This window comes from Ostrea edulis, chromosome 9, assembly GCF_947568905.1.
Source record: "Ostrea edulis chromosome 9, xbOstEdul1.1, whole genome shotgun sequence".
In the NCBI taxonomy this organism is placed as follows: Eukaryota; Metazoa; Mollusca; class Bivalvia; order Ostreida; family Ostreidae; genus Ostrea; species Ostrea edulis.
In genome coordinates, this window is record NC_079172.1 from 16,482,295 (window position 1) to 16,492,948 (window position 10,654).

Here is a 10,654-nt window from a genome sequence, read left to right on the forward strand (position 1 = left end):
AAGGGGGGAAATTATTTAATCAATAAATTTGATCAATAGATATTCAATAAAATCAATCAGATTGGTGGTAGTTCATGATTATTTTAATGTGCACATTCACAAAATAACACAAACATATCATTCATGTTCAACAATTTTGGATAAAAAACAAAAAAAACAATAATAAATCAATGAAATCAATCATAATTCTTTTTAAAAAAAAATCATTATGCCAATCTTTCATTAGTTGTGTATACGTTTTTTTTTTTTTGGGTGTATACTAGTACATACAGATATGAAGGGAAAAGAAAATGATTTGATGAATAAACTGATCAATAGATATTCGATAAAATCAATCAGATCGCATGTTGGTAGTTCATGATTATTTTAAAGTGCACATTTAGAAAACAACAGAAACATATCATTTATGTGCTATGACTTTGAAAAACTAAAACCAATAATAAATCAATGAATTCAATCGAAAGTTTGAATTTAAAATATTTTTTTTAGTTGAGGCCAAAATTATTTTAGAGGCCAAATTTGAGGCCAGGCCAAAATTTGGGATGGAGCATAATTAGAGGCCAAAATTGGGGCCAGGCCAATTTTGAGGCCAGGCCAGGCCAGGCCAATGGGGCCAGGCCAGGTTTTATAGTATGCCTAATGGATATACATCAATTGTTTGTTTTTGCGGCCAAGCTCGTTGATTACAAGATTTTGATTTTGATGTGTTTGATTTTAGTCCGAATATTTCATAAACAATGCGGTCGGTCACCATTGATATGGACATAGCAATTTTAATAAATAATTTTCTTTGAAGTTCGGTGCACAACAGTATAAAGATGTTAATCTCATAAGACTATGCACCCCATTCTATTTTGACACTAAACTCGTAGCTTCTGACCATAGTCAGTCTAGAATTCCAAAAATATCTATGTTTGGCTTCACAGTCAACCCCACCTGCTCAAACATCTAATTCCGTCCAAATTGCAAAATCTTCCATACCAAAACGACTAGCAACTCAAATATCTTATACCTGTATGGTAAACACAGGTCATGAACAAGTCGCATTACGTCAATGAATAATTCCATAAGGAACGGTATGGTTTTCAGAAAATTTATATTAGATCCTTCTCATGACCTAGATAGAAACTCTTTTAATAGAATCTACTATGTGCAGGACAGAATTCTATTTCTAATTCAGAGTCCAAAACAGACAAACAGGAGATGATTTCAATAATCAAGAGATGACAATCGATAGATGATAATACATATTCAAGAACTCATATATCATACATACATATAAACATTACATGTAGGTATAATTGTTTGTCATATAATCGCATTTAAAAACAAGTTTTGGTAAAGTTGTGGTATTCCTTTATCGGACTTGATCTATTCACTGATTGTATCAACATACATACTGTATCTAAAGAGGAATTCTGATAATGTGGGAATGCGTTTAACTGCAAGTATATATATGAAGACGTACAAATATTAAAAGGGCGGATCAAAGAAACAGTAATGTTATAAGGGCGGTGTATGTGTGTAATCTAAGGGCGGTGTATGTGTATAATCTAAGGGCGGTGTATGTGTGTAATCTAAGGGCGGTGTATGTGTGTAATCTAAGGGCGGTGTATGTGTGTATTCTATAGGGCGGTGTATGTGTGTAATCTAAGGGCGGTGTATGTGTGTAATCTAAGGGCGGTGTATGACTCTTTCCAAAAACTCACCTCTGACAATTTCAAACGTGTGGATACAGATCATATGGATTATCAATCGTATAAAGCTAAAACAAGCGACGAATTAAAGAGGCTCTCAAAAGTAACTATGAATTTCCAAAAACAAATAAGTGTGTTCAGTCCATGCAAATCATACGCCAGCACGGTCAACGAACGCAAATCTGAGGGTGATAGTGATAGTACAACTGAGGGACGTAGTAACCCCTCACAGCTGGATAAGTCTTCTTTGTCACATACTCAATCATTACGCTCAACATCATCAACACCATCATCACAACCCTGCTCTTTTACATCGTCAGACTCAATCCAAAATATCACGACAGAAAAGATGCGAGACCAGCATGCAAACAACCATACGCCGCGTGACAATCTGCATTTCTCTCCATCTCACTCAAGTGGGAAGTCCACGTCGTGCACCTCTAACTGTACTCTTATTGGTAACGGTTTTACCCCGCCGCGGTTCAATGACTCCCAGGCAAGTCAATTAAAGACTTTGCGCTTCGATAGCCAGAAAAACGTAGACAAAGGCAAACAAATAATAAGTGGATCTTCAGGGCCGTCGAATTACAGAGCGGTCGATTACAATGGAAAATCATGCGTTATTACGCTAAGTGACAAACGTAACTCGGAAGCACCTCCTACGCATGAAGATGACATTTTTATTGGTGTTACATATCAAAAGTCAGCCAGATACTACTTATCGGGCATAGGTAAAGGATCGTCAAGAGCAGGCATTGCAAACTTTATCGAACACAAAGGTGTAAAACTAACCCACTTAATGTTATTTAAGCCGAAATTTAATCGATCCCTCATGACTGCGAAAGTAAACGTCCCACCAGAGTTCGCGAAAACCGTGGAATCTCCCGACTTTTGGCCCGAAGGTGTTCGGTGCAGGAGATGGATGAACAATAGAGAATGGGAACTAAAGTGTGCAACGCAATGCACACACGAGGACTGGGACAATGAAGCTGACAATGACTACCAAGATAAATGATGTACAAGTACAAATGTTACACACATTAGTTATCTAGTAGACTTTTTTCTTGTATATTATGTACTTATTAAGCAATATTCTATTATATATTATGGTTGTTCTGATGACATGGAATGTACGTGGTATTATCTCATCTACAATGTGCTTGTCAACCGTTTTAGACAAAGAAAATTGTGACATTATGGTAGTAACAGAACATAAGTTAAAAGAAAGCACGAAAAATTACCTTGACAGTATTCATAGAAATTATGCCTGCTTTGTCAAAATTGATGATGATAGCACATTGTATTGTAACTCAGGGTTTACTGGAAAATGCGGTGTTGCTATTATGTACAAGAAATCGCTGATGTTTTCTGTTAAAGAAATTAGTTGTTATAACACAAACCGAATTGTAGGTATGCAACTTGATGATCATAATGGCAACCATTATTACATTCTTGGTGTTTATTTGCCATCTGAGAACAATATTGATACATATAAACAAGAGCTTGATATTCTTGAAAATCTGTACAGCTACTATTCCAACTATGGTAAGGTTATCATTGCAGGTGATCTCAACGGCAGCTTGATTGATACATGTAACACAAACCCTATCAAAGCTCTTTTATTATCAGACTTTGTCTCAAGATGTAATTTATGTATCCAAAACAGAGACTTTGTTATTGAGGGTGAACATTTTTCCTTCATCCAAAAGAGAACTACTCTCGATTACATTTTGTTTGAAAAGCATGTTCTTAAATGGATAAAAAGTTACAGAATTCTTGAAGAAGGGTCTATTTCCATTACATCAGACCATTTACCAGTCAAAGCGACTTTTAATTTCGAAATTCGAAGACACTCTTTAAGAAATTCTCAATCAAAATTACCCGCATGGCATAAGGCTACCCCTGAATCTGTTGTAGAATATAGAAATCTTGTTCAGGACAACTTGCGACACTTATTTAATACTATACTCAAAGACGACAAAGTCATTGATGATTTCGCTAATGAACTCTCGTTAATACTGTTATCTTGTGCTGAATCGTCTATTCCATTCTCGTCGTATAATCCCTATACACGCCCAGATTGGACAAAATCTGTCAAACATCTGCACACGATAGAGCGAACCAAGCGAAGAATCTGGATTTCTGAGGGAAGACCTCGAGGTATGCAGTTCTCTTCCTATCGTGAATATAAGCGAGCAAAGCGTCAATTTCGTAATGCTCTTGACACAGAACACGAGAATTATATGCGCAAGGTATATAGTGATATCGATCAAGCTGCTGAAGTTGATGTTCGGCTGTTCTGGAAGTTGACTAAACGCAGGAGGCCTAGATCATCACGAGTATATCCTGAGATCTGCGATGAAGATGGAGTGATTCACACGGATCCACATGGTGTAGCGGAAACATTTGCTACATTTTACAAGAAACTTTACACTCCACTGGATGAAGATAATTTTGACAACGAATTTCAAATGAAAATCGAGAAGTTCCAACATTTAAAAAACGAAAGTGAGCTAGACTTCGGTTATATACCAGGAGGCAAGATCACATTAAAAGAAACAATCACCGCTATCGACACCTTAAAACTACGAAAAGCACCTGGAGATGACTTGTTGACAAATGAACACATAATACATGGTGGTAAACTACTTATCTCCTGTCTTCTAAAGTTATTTAACGCAATTGTAAATTGTGGTCATGTCCCCGTCTACTGGAAACGCTGTCTGATAGTTCCGTTATATAAGGGTGGCAATAAACCTAAAGATTCCTGTAACAGTTACAGACCTGTAGCCTTATTGCCTTGCTTTTTTAAGCTTTTTGAAAAAGTTATCTACAATCGTATTACTAAGTATGTTTTACACAAGAAAGATTTTCCCAACACTCAACAGCAAGGGTTCCAGAAAGAATTAGGTTGTCTGACTGCATCGTTCAATTTACATGAAACAATTTTTCATAATTTGGAACAAGGTAGTAATGTTTACATGGGTTTTCTTGATATTAGCAAAGCGTTTGACACGGTATGGAGGCCTGGTCTTATGTTTAAGATACACGAACTTGGCATCAGGGGTAAATTATGGTCACTTATTAACCAATGTCACCAAAATACAGTGAGTTCAATTATTGTAAACCAAACCCAATCAGATTGGTTTCCTGTTAACCAAGGTGTTAGACAGGGCGGTGTGCTTTCTACCTTTTTGTACCTTGTTTTTATTAATGATCTTATTCATGAATTACAGTCGGGTAGTCTAAATACTGGCGTACTAGATATCCCTAGCAGCTGCCCCTCTTTAGCTGACGACTTGTCATTAATTGGCATATCACCACTATCGCTCCAAACAATGTTGGATATCGCTTACAACTACTCCAGTAAATGGCGATTTACATTCAATGCGTCCAAATCCTGCGTCTTGCAATTTCGAGCTAAAGGAACAAAGTTAGGCAAATTATCGTGGCACATAGGTCCTTCCAAAGTGACATGCGAACAGTCCTATAACCATCTAGGAATTGTTATTAACCACAAAAGCAAACTCTCGGACAGAATACAGGAATCTTGCAACAAAGGGCGTAAATCTTACTTCGCACTATCCGATCTTGGTACACAGTTTCTTAGCCCAATGACAATGTCTCATTTGTACAAATCGATCGTACTACCATCAGTGCTTTATGGATGTGAACTCTGGAGCAACATGTCATCTGTTGATAAAGTTCGACTTAACACATTCCAACACTTTATTTGCAAAAACTCCCTTCATTTACCAAAGTTATGCAGGTCAGATATGTGCGAATCACTTTTCAATGTTGTACCCATATGTGCTGAAATTGACGTGCGGAAACTTTTATTCTTTGGAAGATTATGTCGTCTGAATCCAAAAACATTAACGAAGTCAATATTTCTCGCAAGACTATTTTCCTATCTGTACAGTCTCTCCGATGTTCATTCTGGTTTTATTCCCGATATTGTGAAGACTCTTCAATCATACGATCTTGTTTCCCATTTATGGAAATTTCTGGAGGATGGATCCTTCCCTTCGAAGCTGAACTGGAAGAATATGGTACGTGGTAGAGTCATGACCTCGCATCTATCTCAGCGTCAAATACGAATGTTGCACGACCGTGAATTTCTTTCCTTTATACAAATTTTCTCGGACTCAAAACCGTCGTCTATCTGGTTTTTAGCAAAAAACTACAAGGAAATTGAACTCTGCAAATTCATATGCAAACTGTGCACCAATTCGTGCTCAATGGACCAATTCCAAAATTGCTCTCTTTGTGGAAGGTCTTTCTCTAATGTGTTTCAACATTCCTCTTGCGCATGTCCTGCAACTGCAATTATTAGGAACAATTGGTGGAACGTGATCACAAACTGTTTTGACATACGCCTATGTGCAGAGTTATGCGGATTGACAGAAAATGAAATGTTTCTTGTTCTTCTGGGGCGGTATACAATACACGAAACCAATAATCAAACCTTCCGCTTACTGAACTTCAATTTTGTTCGAAGCGCAGCTGCGCATTACCAGAGAGCTCTGGCTCAGTTACAGGTATCGCCTCCCTAGCTGTCAGACACCATACCGTTATCTGCCCCCTATCCATCACATACTTTAAGGGTAGTGTATATATGTTTATTCTTCTATATTCTTTTTGTTTGTATATATATATGTCTGTTCAAAATGTAATATTCATGTATATGTAATTGTATATTAACTTAATATTGCAATATCTCCACATGGAGGAAATAAAGAATGAATGAATGAATCTTCACATGACCACAAAACCGACCGGTAATTAAATTGGCCGTCTTATTGTGTATACTATTGCATACTATAGTATATACATATTGATACCTGGCCTGGCCCCATTGGCCTGGCCTGGCCTCAAAATTGGCCTGGTCCCAATTTTGGCCTCTAATTATGCTCCATCCCAAATTTTGGCCTGGCCTCAAAAGTTGGCCTGACCTCAAATTTGGCCTCTAAAATTTTTTTTCGCCTCAACCATTTTGATTGATTTTATTACATGTAATTTATTATTGGTTTTAGTTTTTCAAAGTCATAGCACATAAATGATATGTTTCTGTTGTTTTGTAAATGTACACTTTGAAATAATCATGAACTACCACCAATCTGATTGATTTTATTGAACATTTATTGATCAGTTTATTGAATAAATCATTTTCTTTTCCCTTCATATTTGTATGTACTAGTACACACCAAAACAGATTGCACGACTTATGAAGCAATTGGCATATTGATTTTGTTTCAGAATTATGATTAATTTCATTGATTTATTATCGGCTTTAGTTTTTCAAAGTTGTAGAAATAAAGTGATATATGTACATTAGAATAAACACGAATACTACCAATCTGATTGATTTTATTGATTATCTATGGATTAGTTTATTGACAAAATCATTTGCTTTTCCCTTCCTAACTTATGTACTAGTACACCAAAAAGTATACTGATGAAATGATTGACTTATTGATATTTTTTGTATTCAATAGAATTCAATTTGATTTCAATTTACATATTATGAAAGTGTTACAATTGTGTTGTAATTATAATGAATTCGATTTTAAGAGAAGCACACATTCAGAACAGAGCATGTGGTCTTTTAAAAATGTTTTCAATATGCAGATACCACGCATTTAGTGTTACTTGTTTAATTTCCAATGCATGATAAATAACATTTTTAAAAAATTAAAATAAACACAGAGAAGTGTTTGCTAGCATAATGATAATAGCCAATGAACTAAGGATTTTAGATTTGTATTTTAGTGTTCATTTATCTATACTTTACGTAGAATGAACAATGTAGATTAAAACGGATATGATGTATTTTAAATATTTCTTTCTTGATTTCATAATTAAGTTTCAATATCCATTGCAAAAGTGACAAGTTCCCATGCTCTGAAGGCCTGACCTGTCAGGATAAAGGGGATATCTATCACCATATTAAAGGATGGTGGTGAAATTGGAAATTCCATTATACAGAAACAATGGAGCAGTCCAACATTTTCAAATAGGGTGTGTTTGATACGACAGAAAATTTTAATAAGTAACTCATTTTATGATTGTGCCTAAACTAAATACGGTATACACAATTGTCTGTCTGCATTTTCAAAATTGTGATTTTTTTCTGGTTTTGTGATAAAGCAACAGTAAAACAGAACAAATTACAATTATTACATTAAATCTGTCCACCGGCCCTCTTCTTATTTTATATCAAAGCCTGCATTAGTTAACCAAAAAAAAAAAATCGTTTGTATCTCTATCTAACCACTGCAGCAGCTATATCTAAGCAAATATCAGATACATGCAATGCTCATAATATTGTCTTATAATGGAGGGAAAAAATTATGCATCTACAAGTTCACAAAGTACAGCTTTAATTTTGTTCTTAATGTTTTAGACTGTCATCAAAATCATCTTTCATTCTGATAATTATTGAAAATAAACGTTCTGTGCAGAGCTGTGTGACATTTCAAACCATATATCATAGATTAACCTCAACCTTGACTTCCTGTCAAGACCGGTGCTGTAGAACTGATATCCCATTACAGTACTAGTGTAACATGTTTATTTCAAATAGTTTAAACAGATATGAACATCCTTAATTTATCAAAAGTTGTAGTTTCAATCTGTATGATTTATGGTAGTATTTTTATTCCTAGAACTCATTGTTCTTATCAATGAGAGTGATTAAGGCGGTACACTACATTGCAGTGTGTGAGGTGTGATGATTCAACATTAAGCTAGTGTGAATTTGTTTTTTAAATTCATTATCAATAAGTGAAGTGGATCATTAGTAAAATGAGAGTTTCAATGTGCATATTTACAAAACAACACAAACATATCATTAATTTATATAATTTTGAAAAATTAAAACCTCTAATAAAACAATGAAATCAATCATAATTTTGAAAAAAAATCAATAAGCCAACCATTTCATTAGTTCCGTATACTTTTTTGGTGTGTACTAGTATATATGTTAGGAAGGGGGGAAATTATTTAATCAATAAATTTGATCAATAGATATTCAATAAAATCAATCAGATTGGTGGTAGTTCATGATTATTTTAATGTGCACATTCACAAAATAACACAAACATATCATTCATGTTCAACAATTTTGGATAAAAAACAAAAAAACAATAATAAATCAATGAAATCAATCATAATTCTTTTTTTAAAAAATCATTATGCCAATCTTTCATTAGTTGTGTATACGTTTTTTTTTTTTTTGGTGTATACTAGTACATACAGATATGAAGGGAAAAGAAAATGATTTGATGAATAAACTGATCAATAGATATTCGATAAAATCAATCAGATCGCATGTTGGTAGTTCATGATTATTTTAAAGTGCACATTTAGAAAACAACAGAAACATATCATTTATGTGCTATGACTTTGAAAAACTAAAACCAATAATAAATCAATGAATTCAATCGAAAGTTTGAATTTAAAATATTTTTTTTAGTTGAGGCCAAAATTATTTTAGAGGCCAAATTTGAGGCCAGGCCAAAATTTGGGATGGAGCATAATTAGAGGCCAAAATTGGGGCCAGGCCAATTTTGAGGCCAGGCCAGGCCAGGCCAATGGGGCCAGGCCAGGTTTTATAGTATGCCTAATGGATATACATCAATTGTTTGTTTTTGCGGCCAAACTCGTTGATTACAAGATTTTGATTTTGATGTGTTTGATTTTAGTCCGAATATTTCATAAACAATGCGGTCGGTCACCATTGATATGGACATAGCAATTTTAATAAATAATTTTCTTTGAAGTTCGGTGCACAACAGTATAAAGATGTTAATCTCATAAGACTATGCACCCCATTCTATTTTGACACTAAACTCGTAGCTTCTGACCATAGTCAGTCTAGAATTCCAAAAATATCTATGTTTGGCTTCACAGTCAACCCCACCTGCTCAAACATCTAATTCCGTCCAAATTGCAAAATCTTCCATACCAAAACGACTAGCAACTCAAATATCTTATACCTGTATGGTAAACACAGGTCATGAACAAGTCGCATTACGTCAATGAATAATTCCATAAGGAACGGTATGGTTTTCAGAAAATTTATATTAGATCCTTCTCATGACCTAGATAGAAACTCTTTTAATAGAATCTACTATGTGCAGGACAGAATTCTATTTCTAATTCAGAGTCCAAAACAGACAAACAGGAGATGATTTCAATAATCAAGAGATGACAATCGATAGATGATAATACATATTCAAGAACTCATATATCATACATACATATAAACATTACATGTAGGTATAATTGTTTGTCATATAATCGCATTTAAAAACAAGTTTTGGTAAAGTTGTGGTATTCCTTTATCGGACTTGATCTATTCACTGATTGTATCAACATACATACTGTATCTAAAGAGGAATTCTGATAATGTGGGAATGCGTTTAACTGCAAGTATATATATGAAGACGTACAAATATTAAAAGGGCGGATCAAAGAAACAGTAATGTTATAAGGGCGGTGTATGTGTGTAATCTAAGGGCGGTGTATGTGTGTAATCTAAGGGCGGTGTATGTGTGTAATCTAAGGGCGGTGTATGTGTGTATTCTATAGGGCGGTGTATGTGTGTAATCTAAGGGCGGTGTATGTGTGTAATCTAAGGGCGGTGTATGTGTATAATCTAAGGGCGGTGTATGTGTGTAATCTAAGGGCGGTGTATGTGTGTAATCTAAGGGCGGTGTATGTGTGTAATCTAAGGGCGGTGTATGTGTATAATCTAAAGGCGGTGTATGTGTGTAATCTAAGGGCGGTGTATGTGTGTAATCTAAGGGCGGTGTATGTGTGTAATCTAAGGGCGGTGTATGTGTATAATCTAAAGGCGGTGTATGTGTGTAATCTAAGGGCGGTGTATGTGTGTAATCTAAGGGCGGTGTATGTGTATAATCTAAAGGCGGTGTATGTGTGTAATCTAAGGG